Source organism: Bos javanicus, chromosome 19 (genome assembly GCF_032452875.1).
Source record: "Bos javanicus breed banteng chromosome 19, ARS-OSU_banteng_1.0, whole genome shotgun sequence".
In the NCBI taxonomy this organism is placed as follows: Eukaryota; Metazoa; Chordata; class Mammalia; order Artiodactyla; family Bovidae; genus Bos; species Bos javanicus.
The window spans coordinates 15002175-15019553 of record NC_083886.1 but is presented as its reverse complement, the minus strand read 5'-3'; the positions used below and the strand labels follow the sequence as shown (position 1 = coordinate 15019553).

At 46.1% G+C, this 17379-nt stretch overlaps 1 protein-coding gene across 9 annotated transcripts in view; it reads left to right on the top strand.

Moving 5' to 3' along the window:
- ACACA (acetyl-CoA carboxylase alpha) overlaps window positions 1-17379 on the top strand; it is a 286320-nt gene that overhangs the window by 34444 nt on the left and 234497 nt on the right. Inside the window, exon 1 of one of the 9 annotated variants that reach the window (XM_061390289.1) lies at window positions 9724-9809. The exons of 2 other annotated variants lie outside the window; for them this stretch is intronic. The gene's annotated coding sequence lies outside the window, so the exon portion shown is untranslated. Of the gene's footprint in view, window positions 1-9723; window positions 9810-9848; window positions 9978-14291; window positions 14445-17379 lie in introns of those variants that run through there. 6 more of the 9 variants (XM_061390297.1, XM_061390288.1, XM_061390296.1 and 3 more) reach the window with 6 other exon arrangements.

Genomic DNA, 17379 nt, shown 5'->3' with positions numbered 1-17379 from the left:
ATCTTCACCTGACTTCACTGCTAGTGGAGACATAAGGAACTGTAATTAACTAGAGGTTTCTCCTGGAGAAAGGGCATAAACAGAGGTGATATGCTTAACAAATACTCGCAGGGAGACACGTAGACATTCGCACGCATGCTCACTGACACGAGCACATAGATTTACACACCAACATAAAGACGTGCCGAGATTTCTATTAAGGAAAAGTATTTCTAGAGTAGTGCAGACAACTAGGACTGATTCAGTGAGTTACACTGAAGAGGGCACTGGACTGGGAGTCAACAGAAGTGGGTTCCAGGTGAGCCCCTGCAGTTAAATGTATCAACGTGAGAAAGCTGCTTGACTTCTCTGAATTACAGTTTTCCTCTGTGAATGGAGCATTCCAACCCAGTCATCTCTAGAATTCATTCACTGTTACACACATAAACTTACCTGAGCACAGATGTACCTGTCTAGTTGTGCACATTTTCACACTTCTGAAAAGTGAAGTGAGGGAATTCCCTGGTGGTCCAGTGGTTAAGACTCTGCCTTGCAATGCAGGGGACATGGGTTTGATCCCTGGTGGGGGAACTCAGATCCCACATGCGATGGGGCAGCTAAGCCTGTACAACTCAACTAGAGAGAAGCCTGCACACCTCAAGGCAGAACCCATGTGCCACAGCGAAAAGATCCCATGTGGCACAACCAAGACCCAGTGCAGCCAAAAAGAAACAATATTTACCAAATAAAAAAGTGAAGTGACTGTAGGTGGACCACATTCATATGGCTGTTGGGATGAGAAGTTGTGAGGAAGAGCTAACTGCACCAGAAAAGTGATACCGTGTGCAGTTTGGGAAGGCTTACCTCAACATAACTGTTGTAGATTTTTCAAACATTGTATTTTTTTTTTATAAAGAGTATATATCTTGTGTAGGGAGCGTCCCTGGTGGCTCAGATGGTAAAGAATCTGCCTACAGTGCAGGAGACCCAGGTTCAGTCCCTCAGTTGGGAAGATCCCCTGGAGAAGGGAATGACAACCCACTCCATTATTCTTGCCTGGAGAATTCTGTGGACAGAGGAGTCTGGTGGGCTACAGTCCATGGGGTTGCCAAGAGTCAGACACGGCAATTACTATCACTTTCAACAGCACAACAGTCCATCTCGTGTAATACTTTATAGACCTTGTGGAAACAGCTAGGGGGATCATAAAGCAGAAATGAAGATCTACTCAGACCCTCTGCCTGAGTCCAGAGGCTCTGCAGTTGCTCTACCCACTGTGAGTGCACTTACTCCATTGGAACCAACATACGTTTGACTATACATAAGTTGGTTCTAGAGGCTGATGCTCTGATGATATAAAGGGAGCTTGATTCAAGGCACTTTCCTTAAGGGAGTTCATAAGATCTGAGTCAAATCATAATTTAAGTACTGTTCTGTTTCCTGACATTTAAATTCAAGTTGAAATCTGGCTAAATGGAGCATAAAGGAAAATCTTGGTGCGAAAACAGAAAGGACAGAGGTGTCCCTGAAAGACGTGTTTCCTGAAATGTGGAAGAAGGGGAAGAAGTGCTGAGCATGCAGCCGCAGTGCCTTTCAGTTCATTCCTTCATGCCGTACATTTTTATTATGCGCCTATTGTGTGCCAGACACCTTTCTCGCAGTGAGCCAGCCAAATCTGCTTTCATGTGAAACGATGAGAAGCAGACAATAAACAGTTGGAAATAAAATAGTGTGTGCATGCTTGGGTGCTCATTCCTGTCCAACTCTTTGCAACCCAATGGGCCTTCTGTCCATGGGGGGCTCTTTGCCTCCTCATGCCAGGCTCCTCTGCCCATGGGTTTATCCAGGCAAGAATCCTGGAGTGGGTTGCCGTTTCCTACTACAGGGGATCTTCCCGACCAAGGGATCAAACCCGTGTCTCCTGTGCCTCCTGCAGTGCTGGTGGATTCTTTACCACTGAGCCATCTGGGAAGCCCCCAAATAGGGTAGGGGGCTAACAAAAAGTAATACACAAATACATATACCAGATAATTAAAGATTGTGATAATTATCATGAAGTAACAGTGTGGTGAAGTGAAGGAGAACTGACAGAGGCCACTTTATTATTATTATTAAGTTACTTTTTAAAAAGTAAGTTTATTTATTTTTGGCTGCACTGGATCTCTGTTGCCATGCTTTCTCTAGTTGTGGCGAGTGGGGGGCAGCTCTTGGTTGCGGTGCACGAGCTTCTCATTGCAGTGGCTTCTCTTGTTTCGGAGCACGGACTCTGGAGTGTGTGGGCTCAGTAGCTGTGGCACCTGGGCTTAGTTGCTCCATGACTGGTGTAATCTTCCCGGACCAGGAATCACACCTGTGTCCCCTGCATTGGCAGGCAGATTCTTTACCACTGGACCACCAGGGAAGTTATTATTATTATTATTATTATTAGGCTGTGTTGCACGACTTGCAGGGTCTTAGTTCCCCACCCAGGGATTGAACCTGGGCCCTCAGTAGTGAAAGTTCAGACTGAACCCTGGACCACCAGGGAATTCCCAGAAGCCACTTTAAGCAGGGGAGTCAGAGAAGACTTCTCTGAGGAGGTGGCATCTGAGCTAAGGAAACCAGGAGAATGGATGTCCTAGAAGCCAAGAAAGGAGGGTATTTCAAGGAAGGAATTGTGAATTGATCAAACACTGAGCAGAGTGTATAAGGAGGACAGAAGTTCACTGGATTTAACAATTTTGTAACAGTGGTTTTAGCAGAGTTGGTGGAAGTAGGCGGGGGTTAAGAGTGAATTGGAGGTGAAGAGGCATAGGTCATCTTTGAAAGACATCTGCCTATGGAAGGGCACGGAATGAAGCAAGCCCTTTGAAAGACATCTGCCTATGGAAGGGCACGAAGTGAAGCAAGCCAAATGGAGGGAACCTCAGCGCCTCAGATCTTCAATGGTCCAGAGTAGCACCGTCTCAGTTGCCAGATTCTCCTGGCAGGGCATGTGGGTAGAGAGTAAAGGGGCTCCATTGTTTTTCCTCGGTTTCATGGTTTTTGCTTACTAGTTCATTAATATGATTGCATGCTTCTCTGCTCCCTTCTGGTATCAGACAATTTTCCCTACTGTCTGTCTCTCTGAAATTTTCTGTCCATTAGTATCTGGAAGGCAATGGCACCCCACTCCAGTACTGTTGCCCCGAAAATCCCATGGATGGAGGAGCCTGGTGGGCTGCAGTCCATGGGGTTGCTAAGAGTCAGACACAGCTGAGCGACTTCACTTTGACTTTTCACTTTCATGCATTGGAGGAGGAAATGGCAACCCACTCCAGTGTTCTTGCCTGGAGAATCCCAGGGACGGGGGAGCCTGGTGGGCTGCCGTCTATGGGGTCGCACAGAGTCGGACACGACTGAAGCGACTTAGTAGTAGCCTGTTTCAGTGCTGCCACCTTGGAGCAGGTTTAGGAAAGGCTGTGAAGGCTATTCTCGTTCTCTGTCACAAGGTGGCAGAAGAGCTCACTCTTTGCAAAAACAAAGCTTGTGCTAGGAGATCACCAACGCAATGGACACGAATTTGAGCAAACTCCGGGAGGTTGTGGAGGACGGAGGAGCCTGGCGTGCTGCAGTCCATGAGGTCGCAAAGAGTTGGACATGACTTATCGACTGAACAGCAACAAGCTGGGACAAAGAGAAGAGTTTTCTTTTCTTTGGCCATGCTGCAAAGCACGTGGGATCTTAGTTCCCCGACCAGGGACTGCACCCGTGCCCCCTACAGCGGATGCAGGGAGACCTACAGGGAACTCCCCCTACAGTGGAGGTGAGGAGCCCTAACCACTGGACCAGGGAACTCCCCAGTAGAGTTTTCTTTTATTGACTCTCAGACCCTTCGCAGAAGTCAGCCGGCAGGTTGGAGGTACAGAGAAGCTGGAGAGCTTCATTAATGAGTCAGAATATCCAGTAGTGGAGAAATAGACCCAGAACTGTTTCTATACTACTAGATTTTTTTCCCCCTTCTACGCAACGTTTTGAGTGGTTTTCTAAATGTTTGCAGTATCTGTAGAAGGGGTGATCTCACTCCTGATCTCATTTCCCCACCACAAAACTTCCAAGTTTAGGAGGAAAACAAGCTGTAAGATAGTGAGGTTGATGGAGTGTGAAGATGAGAGATGCGACTCTGAAGACAGTAGGAAGCTAGAGCTGATGGGATGAGTCTGGATGGGTCTCTGGAGCACTTCACCAGAAGTCAGGAGGTCACCTAGGTTCTGGATTAGGCTCTGTAATCGACTGAGTCACTTTGAGTAAGACACCTTTTCTGACTTCTGTTTCAGTTTCTTGAATGTTGGACAAGATGTTTTCAAAGGGCTGTTCCAGCTTGAAAATGACTTCAGTGCTATATTCTGCTACTCTTATCTTTTAAGGGTGTGTATTTTTATTTGGGTTTATGTTTAATTTTATTGTGGAATATAGCATGTCTATAGAACAGTATATAGAACATAAGCATATTTTTTGAAGTATTTATTATTTATTTATTTGAATAATAGGCCTTATTTGCTGCTCTTGGGGTCTTCAGTTGTGGAATGTGGGATCTAGTTCCCTGACCAGGGATTGAACCCGGGACCCCTGCATTGGGCATGCAGAGTCTTAGCCACTGGACTACCAGAGAAATCCCAATACAAGCATATTCTTAGTAATAATAATATGAACATATGTAACCATCACCCAGAGTAACAAATTGAACATTGCCTGTAGCTTCCCTGGTGGCTCAGACAGTAAAGAATCTGACTGCAATGCAGGAGACCCGGGTTCATTCCCTGCGTCGGGAAGATCCCCTGGAGAAGAGAATGGCAACCCACTCCAATTTCTTGCCTGGAGAATTCTGTGGACAGAGGAGCCTGGTGGATTACAGTGCATGGGGTTGTGAAAGAGTTGGACACGACTGAGTGACTCTCACTTTCACTTTCACAGTAGCTGAGAAGCTCTTCATACATCTATCCCTCTGGTCACACTCCTTTCCCTTCTCCCAGGCATTTGTCTCCCAGACTGTTTTAAAAAATAGTGAACTATCTATATATGTATCACTAAAATTACTTTTTAGTGCTCTTGTACTTTTTACCTGCTTTTGTACTTAGATACGGAGAAGGCAGTGGCACCCCACTCCAGTACTCTTGCCTGGAAAATCCCATGGATGGAGGAGCCTGGTGGGCTGCAGTCCATGGGGTCGCAAAGAGTCGGACACAACTGAGCGACTTCACTTTCACTTTTCACTTTCATGCATTGGAGAAGGAAATGGCAACCCACTCCAGTGTTCTTGCCTGGAGAATCCCAGGGACGGGGGAGCCTGGTGGGCTGCCGTCTGTGGGGTCGCACAGAGTCGGACACGACTGAAGCGACTTAGCAGCAGCAGCAGCAGCAGCAGCACGTAGATACTTTTTACCTGCTGTTGTACTTATGTAAATGGATAGATCACACCCTATGTAATTTTAAAGTAAACTTTTTTTTACATATAACACAAAGTGGATTGTCTTTGTGTTGTCTCCCAGTCACTACCCACCATCAGGAGTAACCATGATTCAGATTTTTACCATTGCAAATGAATTTTGCCTATTTTTGAAGAAACATACTCTTTGGTGTCTGGCTTTTTTTTGCTCTATATTATGTTTGTGAAATTCTTCCATATTATTTCTTGTACCAGTAGTTTGTTCATTCTCATTGCTTTATAATATTTTCTGTATGAAGGTATCATAATTTATTTTTAAAAATTTTATTGGAGTATATAGTTGCTTTGCAATGTTGTATTAGTTTCTTCTGTATAGCAAAGTGAATCAGCCACATGTATACACATATCCCCTCTTCTTTGGATTGCACCATAGCTTATTTATCCATTCTACTGCTGAGAGATGTTGGGTTGTTTCCAGTTTGGGACCAGAAGAGAAAATGTTCCTGGGACACATTTGAAAGTTTCTCCAGAGTATAAATCCATAACTGGAAGCTGGGTTATAGCACATGCAGGATATGGTCAGCTTCACTAACTAATGCCAAACTGTTTTCTAAGAGGTTGTCCCCATTTACACTCCCATTGACAGTATATGAATTTCCTTTTGTCCTACAGGGGCCAAATTGCTTTCTTAGTGTGGTGCAACCACGGGGCTGAGCAGGGCCTGGCGAACGCTCACATTGCCAGCCTTTCAGTTCGTTCTCAGAAGCTCAGGCCAGAGCCACTCTCCTGTTTACTTGCTCCCTCCAAGTATGGGTAAAAGGTTCAGATGTAACCCCAGATCTCTGATCACATGCTCCGTTCCTCTGGGAATATTGGCCCTGGGCTGGGGTTGGGTAGTGAACTTAATACCATAATCAGTCCTGAATCCAACGAGCATCCACAGGATATTTTGTTCTTGTACTGAACATTAGTGCGACATGGAGAGGGGAATGGAGAGAAAGGGGGAAGTAATAGTTTTAGCCTGCCTCCAAGTTTTGTGTTAGAAACTTTACATTTTGGCCATAACATTTAATCCAAAACACAACCTTACAAGGTAGGTGTTCTATCTCAGTTTTATAGACAAGGAAACTGAGGCCCAGAAAGGGGGTCATTTGCTGTAGGTCACGGAGCTAATTAAGTGATGGCGTCAGGATGTGAAGCCTGGTTTACCTGATTAAAGAGCTCAGCTCTTTACAGTGCAGAACACAGAGAAGGCAGCGTCCCTCCTCTGTTGGCTAAGATCACCAATACCAAGAACCAGTACCTCTCAGGACTGCTTGCCTGTATGCACCCCCAGAACTATACTAGTCAATTGATATGTCCATCTCATTCATTGATTTAAATTACATTTTTTTTCATTCATTTTTGGTTTCCACTTCTTTCTTTTCATTAAGAAATTTGGGCACATCAGTGAAGCAGGTCCACTGATAAACAAGACTCGTACAGATTGCTTTCTACCTGCTGGTCTAGTATGTTAACTAGAGGTGAGATTTAAAAAGACAGGGACACGGAAATCTTCTATTCCAAGTTATAAGAGAGGGAAACTTGAAGACTGAAGGGATGGGACTTCCCTGGTGACTCAGTGGTAAAGAATCCACCTGCCAATGCAGGAGACATGGGTTTGATCCCTAGTTTGGGAGGATCCCACATGTGGCAGAGCAACCAGGCCCAGATGCCACAACTACTGAGCCTGTGTTCTAGAGCCAGGGAGCCACAACTACTGAGCCCATGTGCCGCAACTACTGAAGCCCGAACGCCCTAGAGCCCATGATCCTCAACAAGAGAAGCCATAGCAACAGGAAGATCACGCACCACAGCTAGAGAAAAGCAACAAAGACCCAGCACATCCAAAAATAAATAAAATTTTAAAAATTATTTTAAAGACTGAAGGGGTGAAAAGAATGAAAGGAAGTTGAGTGATGGTTCAGTTTTCCTTGAAAGTAAAGGCTCTTCAAAAATTATTGGTGTTGTATTTTATTACTTACTGTGTTTCATAGATAATAGTAGGGGCTTCCCAGGTGGTGCTAGTGGTTAAGAACCCGCACACACCAATGCAGGAGACGTAAGAGATACAGGTTCAATCCCTGAGTCGGGAAGATCCCTTGGAGGAGGGCATGGCAACCCTCTCCATTCTTGCCTAGAGAATCCCATGGACAGAGGAGCCTGGCAGGTTACAGTCCATGGGGTCACAGAGAATTGGACATGACTGAGGCAACTTAGTAAACTAATGCTCAAAGTTCTCCAAGCCAGGCTTCAGCAATACGTGAACTGTGAACTTCCAGAGGTTCAAGCTGGTTTTAGAAAAGGCAGAGGAACCAGAGATCAAATTGCCAACATCTGCTGGATCATCAAAAAAGCAAGAGAGTTCCAGAAAAACATCTATTTCTGCTTTATTGACTATGCCAAAGCCTTTGACTGTGTGGATCACAATAAAGTGTGGAGAATTCTGAAAGAGATGGGAATACCAGACCACCTGATCTGCCTCTTGAGAAACCTGTATGCAGGTCAGGAAGCAACAGTTAGAACTGGACATGGAACAACAGACTGGTTCCAAATAGGAAAAGGAGTATGTCAAGGTTGTATATTGTCACCCTGCTTATTTAACTTATATACAGAGTACATCCTGAGAAACACTGGGCTGGAAGAAGCACAAGCTGGAATCAAGATTGCCAGGAGAAATATCAGTAACCTCAGATATGCAGATGACACCAGCCTTATGGCAGAAAGTGAAGAGGAACTAAAAAGCCTCTTGATGAAAGTGAAAGAGGAGAATGAAAAAGTTGGCTTAAAGCTCAACATTCAGAAAACGAATATCATGGCATCTGGTCCCATCACTTCATGGCAAATAGATGGGGAAACAGTGGAAACAGTGTCAGACTTTATTTTTTGGGGCTCCAAAATCCCTGCAGATGGTGATTGCAGCCATGAAATTAAAAGACACTTACTCCTTGGAAGGAAAGTTATGACCAACCTAGATAGCATATTTAAAAGCAGAGACATTACTTTGCCAACAAAGGTCTGTCTAGTCAAGGCTATGGTTTTTCCAGTGGTCATGTATGGGTGTGAGAGTTGGACTGTGAAGAAAGCTGAGTGCCGAAGAATTGATGCTTTTGAACTGTGGTGTTGGAGAAGACTCTTGAGAGTCCCTTGAACTGCAAGGAGATCCAACCAGTCCATCCTACAGGAGACCAGTCCTGGGTGTTCATTGGAAGGACTGATGCTGAGGCTGAAACTCCAGTACTTTGGCCACCTCATGCAAAGAGTTGACTCATTGGAAAAGACTCTGATGCTGGGAGGGATTGGGGGCAGGAGGAAAAGAGGACGACAGAGGATGAGATGGCTGGATGGCATCACCAACTTGATGCACATGAGTTTGGGTGAACTCCGGGAGTTGGTGATGGACAGGGAGGCCTGGCGTGCTGTGATTCATGGGGTTGCAAAGAGTCGGACACGACTGAGCGACTGAACCGAACTGAACTGAGGCAACTTAGTATGCATACATATATGATAGTAGTGGTGGGAAGTGAGGGTATTTATTTGGGATAGACAGGTGAGGTCTAAACATGTAGCAAGAGAAAGCTAAGTCAGACTCAGGAGAGATGGAGATGCTGGAGAAGCTGAAGAGACAGTAAGGCAGGAACAGGGACTAAGCTCTCCAGGAAGGCTCTCCTGGGGTTGCAGGAGAGTGAGGTGGGAAATGAGAAGGTCCAAAGCTGATCACTGTGAAATGTGAGAATCCCAAGAACAGGCAAGACTTAAACATGTTAGCCTCCCTGCCTTCAGATAAAGGTCCACTTAAAATTTCTCCAGGTATTTAGTAATGAAGTGTATAGGACTTAGAAAGGGCTTAAAAAAATGATACTGGGTACTTCCCTGGTGGTCCAGTGGTTCAGAATCTGCCTTCCAATGCAGGGGACACAGGTTTGAATGATTCCTGGTCAGGGAACTAGGATTCCATATGCTCCGGGACTACTAAGCCCTTGTGCCACAACTAGAGAAAGCCCACGCGCTGCAAGGAAGACGCAGCAGAGCCAAAAGAAAAGATACTGGAGGTGTCATGCAAGAGGCAGCCAAGTTTTGGTGACTGCCAATTATAGATAGGACAGCTAGGCCTTGGCAGTGTCTGCAGTTGGATAATAAGGAGGGAGGAGAATCTGAAATGCCTTGTGAAAACTCAAGTGTCCACGTGAAAACATTGTGTGGAGCCTCTGTGGCGAACTCTGTCTTTCTTGTTGTGTAATCTTGCCTTTCATCATCAGGACCAGACTTAAAAAGCTGCCTTCCTGCGGACAGTTTCTGACCTTTTGGTGTGAAGTTCCCTCAGGCTCTTAATCCTGGACAAACCTGCACGGCTGACCGGAGTTGAAGAACACAGTGTTCTGATCAGGTCTTCTTGTCTTTTTTCTCTTATCTTACGACTAGAGCCTCCGTTCTGGTCAAGGCAATGACTTTCTTGAAGTCTGTCCATCTGTGAAGTATCCTTCTGGAGGTTTTTGCCTCCCATACGCGACCTGAAGACGGACAAGCAGACGTTGGAAGCAGAGAGGTCTCTGAGGTACAGAGCCAGCATTTATTTTCAGTCAGTGAAGCCCGTACGAATATCTCTACCTAGCTATTGAGGGGAGAAGGCAGTGGCACCCCACTCCAGTACTCTTGCCTGGAAAATCCCATGGACGGAGGAGCCTGGTGGGCTGCAGTCCATGGGGTCGCTAAGAGTCGGACACGACTGAGCGACTTCACTTTCACTTATCACTTTCATGCATTGGAGAAGGAAATGGCAACCCACTCCAGTGTTCTTGCCTGGAGAATCCCAGGGACGGGGGAGCCTGGGGGGCTGCCGTCTCTGGGGTTGCACAGAGTCGGACACAACTGAAGCGACTTAGCAGCAGCAGCAGCAGCTATTGAGGGCTGTACCAAAGTGTAAGAAATGCTCTCTGCTTTTAAGACAATTAAAATTCAGCTAGAGAGCTGAAACCAACATACCCACAAAAAATTTTTAGCCCAGTAAATGCTGAATCATGTGGTGGTGACCAGATTGCTAGTAGAATTCAAAGGAAGGATAATCAGTAGGAGCTGGAGAAATAAAAGAGGTCTTCTTTGAGAAAATGGGACTCCCACAGACTATAGAAAAATTCAGAAAATTAGGAGAGGCAGGACAAGTTTGCCAGCATAAGCAAAAGTAAAGATAAGCACGGCAGGAGCTGGAAGCCAGATTAGTGTAAGTGTTCTGTATTGGGGGCCAGTGGGAAATAACATCGTATTATATCCCCTGTATTGTGCTGTTGTTTAGTTGCTAAGTCATGTCCGACTCTTATGCGACGCCATGGACTGCAGCCTGCCAGGCTCCTCTGTCCATGGGATTTCCCAGTCAAGAATACTGTCCTAAAGGTCTATCACTGACTCTGCCATTTAAGGAATTTGGAATCGTGGCCAGACAGCCACCAGGAGAGGGTGCTCTTTGAGGGTCCATTTACTTTTTAAAAATAATAAATATTTTCTATTTATTTTTATTTTTGGCTGTGCTGGGTCTCAGTTGCTCCTCGTGGGCTTTCTCTAGTTGCAGTGAGTGGGGAGCTACTCTTCCATGGGCTTCTCATTGCGGTGGGGCTTGTGGGCTCAGTAGTTGTGGTGCATGGGCTTAGTTGCCCTGCAGCACGTGGGATCTTCCCGGACCAAGGACTGAACCTGCATCCCCTGCACTGGCAGGCAGATTCTTAACTGATGGACCACCGGGAAGTCCTATGGGTCCATTTTCTATTCAGGCACATTCTTTCCCACCTTGGTTCAGCTTTGGCCTGACCTGCCAGACTTTTCTGTCTGGTTTGTGCAGGTGTAGGACATGTTGTTCTTCATTGGAGACACTGACAGCAAAGAGGGAAAAATAATGATAAATCCTAAACTATTGTTCTTTAACTCCAGGGTGAATAATTACTGCTTAAAAAAAAGAGTCTGAAGTGAGGCTGGTAATCTGTATTTTTAACAAGCACCGACTGATTCTGTTTCAGGTGGTCAGTGGAACATATTTTGAGAAAGACTACTGCAAACTGACGTTGACAATGAAGTGCCAAAATGCACTGGACAGTCACACATACTGCTTATGTATTTCTGGACTTAGTTTTGAGAATTTATCCTCTTTTTTGTACAGCTCTTCTAAAACTTACATGGTTATCAATTAAAGAGCAAGGTCTAGACACTCTGTTTTGGTGTTTAGTTTTGTCTTCCCAACTACACTGGGATATCTTAAAGATAGGTATGCCCTCAGGCTTTTCTTAATTTGCCCCATAGTAGGGTAACAGACCATCTTTAAGGCTGGAATGCTCAGGGGAAAATCCCTGATACCTTAATCTAACCTTCTTTAAAAACCTGGAAGCCATTTGGTATTTGGAAACTTGTATTCGTTTTTTCAGGGCTGCCATGATGGAGTATCACAGACTGGGTGACTTAAACGATAGAAGTTTATTTCTTCACAGTTCTACGGGCTGTAAGTCTAAGATTAAAATGTCAGCAGAGTTGGTTTCTTCTTAGGCTTCTCTTTTTGGCTCGTAGTTGACCATCTTCTCCAGCAAAACAGCCACATCTGGTAAAGGCTTCATCAATTGTGATTCACAGATGGTCTTCCCTCATTGTGTGTCTGTGTCCTAATCTCTTCCTATAAGGTCCCCGGTCATTTGGAATTAGGGCCCACCTAATGACTTCATTTCAGTTCAGTTTCCTCTTTAAAGAGCCAATCTCCAACTAATATTCTGAGGTCCTGAGGGTTGAGACTTTGACATATAAATTTAGATCACAGTTCAGTCTGTTACAGCCATTATGGCACCTAGAAATGTGCCACTCTAAGCTCTCCACCCTCTAACTCTCCTCCACCACTTCTTACAGACATAAGCTTGTGTGGCAAGTACCTATGGAACAGTGCTAAAGAGCCTATAGTGGAGATGGGCAGGTTGTGGCATGCACCAAACAAAACAAGAATTCGGAGTTGAAATCCAGGTGAACTGTCTTAAAGACACAGCTTTCTGCCCATTCTTGGTCCAACTGTTACTTGAGAAATTAGATTACTATATCCTTTGTAAACAGTCTTGGTGTATCTTAACTCATCCTTCATTTTCTTTCATTGTAGCTCATTCATTAGGTCTCTCCTTGGCTAGTACTTTACAAAGCTCAGTTACTTCAAATGTTCAATGAGGTCAAAAGCAAGACATGTAAGGGCTTGCTGAAGGTTCACATAAGGACAGTTTCTGAGCACAACCCCCTGGTTCTGCAGTATTACTAAGGCTGATAAACAGCAACATCACTAAGAAAGAATCTATTAAGTAGTAGGAACTAGGAAAGGTAGATGAAAAATAAGACAAATAACCTCAAGATTTTTAGTTCTTTGTAAAGTCGCTTCCTTCATGGCAGCTTCATAGGGAAGAGACAAAGTTTCCTCTTTCCATGCTTTTTTTTTTTTTCCAATCAAGTCAAAAGTCTTGTTAAACAGAGAGGCCTTGCTCAGTTGTCTTTATATTCTGATTCTCTCTTTGTTCAATTGACAGGTGCATTTAATGACAGTTACTGTGAAACTTGGGTGACTGCTCTATGTAAAGTTCACAATTTCCTCCTGAATGTGTTTCTAGTCTCTATTCTATTCAAATAGGTTGGTAAACTCTTGGAGAAGTCACCACCTAAAGGTATGATGAGGGCTTCTAGAATACTCTTCCCTGTTGACCAGCCTTCCTATCCCTGCTTCTGCTTCCCTCCAAGAACTTCTGACCTCAGGTTGTGTATTTCTACCCTGTTCATTCTTTGCCCCCTGGCTCAGGACTTCTTCCCACCAAACTGTCATTCTCTGTACCACTCTTGGTACAAGCTTGTTAGCACAAGCTTGTTAGCAGTTCAGAAAAGTACCCTGGGCAGGATTGGAAAGATCTCACTCGTTCTTCTGAAGTTTAATTTTCTCTAATTTTCTTTCTCTCCTGCTCTATAGTTTTACTATATGTTTGGATTCTTTCCAGTTACTGGAAAGAATTAATTTTCAACACAGAATCACCATGAATATCTTGCTGTAAAATAACTGGCAAAACTAGAGAAATCGGCTGCCTTCTTCTCAAAGACCTGGTGTAACCACCGTGGACATGGGGAGGCGCGCTCCTTTCCAAGAAGCCGGGAGTTGGTTGCCGTCTAGGCTCGGGGCAGGCGCAGGAGCCTGTCCTTTGGCACTCTGCCCTTCTTACTGAGCTTCCTTCATCGAGGTTTCCCCTCAAGTGCTTCAGGATTCAGCACCTCAGACTCCTTTGGGGTGGGCCACCCAGCGAGGCCGGTTGTCTCAGAACAGGGCTTGTTTGCCAGCACGAACTTGGAAACCAGCCTGTGTGATCCTGGGCAGTTCATGAATGCGATACCCTCCGCGTCGGGGCACGGGGATTGAACAGGGTAAGGTCCTCAAGCGGCCTGCGCACCGCCCGCGTCGTTCAGTCCTGCTCGATCCAGGGCTCCCTTCCCGCGCCGCGAGCCGGATGGCCCCCCGCGCCATTCCCCCATTCCCGGCTTCGCCGGGAGGGGGAGCCGGCCGGGTCGCCGGCTCGGCACCGCCCCCGGAGAAATGGCCGGCGGCCACCCGAGACCCGCCCGCCCTCTAGCCGCTGGGCCCCGAATGGCAGAGCGGCGCTCGGACCATCCGTATCGCCTCACGTCGCCCCGCCCCGCGCCGTCCTCCCATTGGCTGTCGCCGGGCCCTCGGGGCCCGCGCCTCTCTGCTTGGCTGGCCAGACCGCGCCGCCGCGGGGAGCGGGGTCGGAGGTGAACGGCCTCGAGTAACCCCGGACGTAGTCACCTCATGGGGCTCGCCGGCTGAGGTGGGAGCGGGGGCGGGGCGGGGCGGGGCCGGAGCCTTGAAGCCCCGCCCCTCCCCGTGTGCCGGGCCGGCCTGGTGCTGCGCGCCTGTCAGCCATCGCCGGAGCTACCGGCGTCTCCTCCCGCCCAGCGCCGCCTACACGCAGGGGTCCGGGACCGCCGGACCGCGGGACGCCGCCGCCGCCGCCTTGAGGTGAGGAGAGGAAGGCCGCCCCGCAGCCTGCGATTCGGGACCGGGAGAGGCCGGGGCCCGGGGAGGGGCGGTGGCTACTAAGGGCCGCCTCCCATCTTCCGCCGCACGCGGCCCGGGCTCCATCCCGCCCGGACCCGGTGCTTGGCAGCCCGGCTCTCCCCGCAGTTCTTCTGGGGCTTCGCGTTTCCCTCTGGGGGAGACGTGGAGGGACCTGGGGGGGCGTCTCCGGGCGTCGGAGCTCAAACCCCGGAACCAGGAGGCTTAGAGCCCAGGGCCTCTAGGAAGGGGCTGGTGTGTCTGCCTGGAGCGGGTCCCCCCATCCTCCCGCGCCAGCCCCGGCGTGGTCTGATCCCTTCCAGACCCCAGTCTCCAGTGCGACCCTGCGCTGCGGAGAGGAAGGAGATCCACGTGGGGAAGGGGGGGAGGGTGTTGAGGGCTGGGTCCAGTTGCCCCGAAAGTCTGCTTCTCTCTTGCAGAGAGAGAGGGAGGTTGTGGGGTGCAGAGACCCCGGGCTGCTTTCGCTGTTTTTGTATCGTGGTGGGAGGCAGGGGCCGGGCGAGGTGTCCCTTGCCAGTTTCTGCTCCCAGAGTTTTATTATTTTCTCTAAGGGACGTAGTAAAAGGTACATGCCTGCTTTTACTCTCTCCTGCACGTTTATGGTACTGTTCACGGGAAGCTGTCGGAGGTAGGACGTCTCCAGGTGGTGTGAGGCTAATGAATTTCAGAGGAAAACGTGCCGGAAGATCCTGCCTGGGTCAGACCCAACCGTATTTCTGGAATTGGACGCGGGAAAGTGGACGCTGGTGAACACTAGGAATCAGCTCTAAATACTAGAGACTCCAAGTAGGCTTTGTGGGTTTTATAGAAGCAAGTAAGAATAAGCTAACAACTGTACAGGTTTCGGAAATAACTTTAATTTCAGGTGTTTTTGTTTTGGGGTTTAAGACTGAAATCTCCAAATTTCTGATTCCGTTTGTCCTTAAGTAGTGTTTCAGTAATTTCCCAGTGTGCGGAATAAACTTGATAACGTGGTCTTCAGTCTCAGAAGTTGGTCCCCCTCGACTCCTTCTTTTCTTTCGTTTATTACCCCCTTGTCCACAGTGCAGATTGAGAAGCCTGGGTACTTTGGTTTATGGTTTCTTCTTCCTGGGGGGCACGGATAGGAATTCTCTTCTTTGTCTCTTCTTGGTGGGGATGTCTTGCATGTCCGTGAGGAGAAGGCTTTCTGGGTGCCTATTTATTTGATAGGCACTTTTGCCTGGGAAATCCCACAGACAGAGAAGCCTAGCTGGCTACAGTCCATGGGGCCACAAAGAGTCACAGCCACTTAGCCACTAAACCTTTAAGAAAAGCACTGTGGTTTAATAGGGCAGGACAGGAGCTTGCAGTGTCCGGAGAGATGCCCACTTGCTGCAGAGTAGCAACTCACTTCTCTTGCCTCAGTTTCCTCATTTTAATAACAGGAGGAACTGTTGTGAATTTCAGGATAATTAGCAAACATTGTAAAATGGCATAAAAAAGATGTCAAAGTATTAGTTTATGAAGTCACCTGAGTTTATTTGTGTGGCACAGGTTTTGTCTGGAATTAACCAGTGCAGAGCAGAAATACATCTCCCTTAAGATGTCATGGTTTTTAAAGTGGGAGGAAAAGTTGAGAAATGGTGACATTTGGTTTAGTTATCTTAATAGTTCAGAAGACAAGATTATGTCAGTGAACTAGTATTGTGAAAGCCAGCCTTAGAACTCTCATCCCATCCTTGCCTTTTCAAAGTGCCATGGACACATTCAGGTGTAGATCACTATGTAACGTTTGATTTCCTTTTCAGTCAATGACTAGGAAGTTTTTTTGTCTGTCACACAGACTGGCTAACAGGCCTGGGGCTAGTGTTTTTCTTTCTTAAAAAAATTTTTTTTTTGGATAGCTAATATCCTAAAAGTCTTGGTTGAAGAAAGAAGTAAGTTAAAATAAAAATTATTGGAATAATATGTTGGAATTTAATATTTTTAATTGGAGGAGTCTTTTTACAATTCAGAAAAGATTTTTATATCATTATCTAAAATTGTTCTTAAAGATTAATAATAATAGCAGATATGCACCACGTGTCCTTCCAGGCCCTTAAAACAGTAAGATTATGAAGAAGTAAATGAACACCGAAGACTCATTGGCCAGAAAAAATTTCTTTTAACTATTGAGGCAAGTAACATTTTTAAAGGAAATCTTTATTGATCTTCCACTGTAACAGATTGTTGCTTATCTAGTTTTTTGTTTCACTGATTTTTAAAGTTCAGTGAGTATCCACTACTTGGCTCTAAAGGGTTATGTGAGATGATATTTACATAGAGGAAACTATGACAAATAGTGGTCAGAGGTCATTTCACTTATACAAAGAATAAATCTCATTAATAGGGCACAGGTTTTTATGAGTTCAACAAGTCAATCTTACTATGTATGCTCTCATGATACACAGTTCTCTTACCAATTTGTTATTTATTCAAGCCATCAGCCATTTAGTCTCTAGTCTCAGGATGTTGAAGGAAGCAAGTGTAAAGAAACTTCAGCAACAAAGGATGTTAGCACCTTACCAAAAGGCTGGTGGTCCCAATTGGTTGGGTCTTTGATGGATGTTATTTGGGATTTAGGTTTATCCCATCCTTTCAGGTTGCTGAACACACCTTCCTTCGTATAAGGAACCACAGGCGTGTTTACCATTACATGGCATCAGAGACTGAAGTTGCATGGCAGTAGTAGTTACAAAGTAGTCATCCCACATAGAGTACGTTTGAATAATGATTTTCATTTTTGGAAATGATAACATGGAGTTTGAAAATTCTGAATGAATTCGTGGAGTTAAGTTTGAAAAGCAGACTCAGTTTTGGACTGATTTTTTCAGAAAGTGTAAGGTTTTGTTTATGAATATTTGACTATCTCCTATGA